Here is a 2,270-nt window from a genome sequence, read left to right as displayed (position 1 = left end):
ATGTAGAATAGGTATGATCGTAAATTTCGAAGATTGATCGAAAGTAAACGGAAAGCAGAATACCAAAGTTGCCAAACGGAGAAAATTTCGATTCGAGTCGAAATGCAGAATAGGGCTGAATAAAATTTAGTATCGAAAATATTCTTTCAAAACTTGCCTAGGAATGTGATATAATGGTTCGTTCAAAACCTTTTTTCAAAACTTATAAACGCAAAAACGAGAACACCAAGACAAAAAGAGAATACAAAAATTGCCCGCAGTGAATTTTCAGATTTTTAAAACGGTATAGTAATTTAATTTTTAAATTTAAATAAAGCATGAATACCCCATGGAATAAACGAGTAGATAAAAAATATATAACGGTAAAACTGGCACATACATAAATATATGAAAGAATGCACTCAGGCGAGCCTCTAGCCATTGCGTGTCACAAATTTAAGTTATCGATGGAAATTTTTTTTTCCAAAGGACCATAAATTATAATATATTTCGAAAAGTTTACACAAAATATGTAGATATGGGTATCAAATGAAAGAAGAATTCGAAGCAAGATTAACTATGACTTTTGTTTTCAATTATACTTCAGGAACATGTCAAAAATGTCATTTAAAAATATTATCCTTCCAGATTTTTAGTTTTGAATGAGTTTTGAAGAATCTTAGTTTAATTTAATCTTAGTTAGTTTAATCTTATTAATATATATAAGGATACTAAAGGATAAAAATTTCAAAGGATATTTTTCAAATTTTCTATTTAATACAGCCACATTTATCCTTTAATCAACCCTAGAGGACATGTCAAACACTAAAACACTTTATTTTGTTTATTATTATTGTTGATATTATGAAATGCATTTTTTTAAGGAGGAAAAGAATTTGTTAAAAAAGTTTAATATAAAAATGTTATTAAAAAATGGTCTAAAATTGCAAATTTTCAGGACATGCACAAATTATTCGACTAAAAAACATATAGTTTTGCAGCCAGTATGCTTTTTCCATAAATTAATTTTTTCGATGTCCTTGGGAGAAATCCTGCCGTATATATGTATATTTTCTGGTAGAAAAATTTGTGTATCTCCTGAAAACGTGCAATTCTGAACATATTTTAATTGGTGTGACAGGGCGTATGACGAATACAAAATTATTAAATTCAACTTTTCTACTATAATCCTTTTTCTTAAAAAAATGCCTTACAAAATATTAAATAAACCCAATCATATGCTTTCTTAGTTTATATGTCCCTTCAGGCTGTTTAACTGTTGTAAATCAGTACGATATGAAAATTACGTTTAGTTAAAGTTTTTTATGTCATACGGAAGTACAACCATTATATCAACCCGAGAGGACATGTCAAAGACTAAAACGATTTATTTTGATTATTTAATATTATGAAAGGTATATTTTTAAATGAGGAAAACAATTTTTAATACAAGTTGAATTTAATAATTTAATGTTCATCATACGCTCTGTCACACCTATTAAAAAATGTTCTACAATTGCAATCCTTCAGGACATACACAAATTATTCGACTAGAAAACATATCGTTTTGCAGCCTTGTAATACACCGTTAAAAAGCCGCTATACTTTTCGATTAATTAGTTTTTTGGATGTCCGTGGGAGAAATCCTGTCGTCCTATTAAAAATTTAAAGATGCAGATTTACTAGAAATGCGTTAAAATATGGGAAACATTTCGAATTCATTGCATTTCCAAAGTTTTCATGGACGATTTGGCAGCCTTAGTTCAAGCTATTAACTAAAACTACGGCCATAAAACTTCATATATATGCTAATTAGGCTAAAAAGCACAAATATAGAGGGTATGCATATCAAAATTTGCAAACAAGTTGTTTTCCATATATTCTTGGGACAGTCTAATGTATATATGCACATATGTATATATTCACATGTAACCATAAGTGGGCGTGGCTACGCCCATTTTTCAACAATTTATAATATTCTTATTTTTCTCCTAAAAATTATTGTAAATATCAAGTTTGAGTGAATAATCTTCAGTAGTTACTAAAATATCGCAGTTTTCGTATTTCTGAAAATAACCGTTATATGGGAGGTATGTGTGGTTACTGTCCGATTTTGCCCAATTTCAATACCATCCGTCCGAAAGAAGTACACGTACAAAGTTTCGTTAAGATATCTCAATTTTTACTCGAGTTATCGTGTGCACAGACGGACGGACGGACGGACAGACAGTCACCGCTTAATCAATTTCTCTTTTCATCCTGATCATTTATGTATACATTTGTCTATATCT

This window comes from Rhagoletis pomonella, unplaced genomic scaffold (genome assembly GCF_013731165.1).
Source record: "Rhagoletis pomonella isolate Grant_MI unplaced genomic scaffold, Rhpom_1.0 Rhpom_scaffold_00094, whole genome shotgun sequence".
NCBI classification, from domain to species: Eukaryota; Metazoa; Arthropoda; class Insecta; order Diptera; family Tephritidae; genus Rhagoletis; species Rhagoletis pomonella.
The sequence above is the reverse complement of the archived record's forward strand: the minus strand, read 5'-3'. Positions refer to the sequence as shown.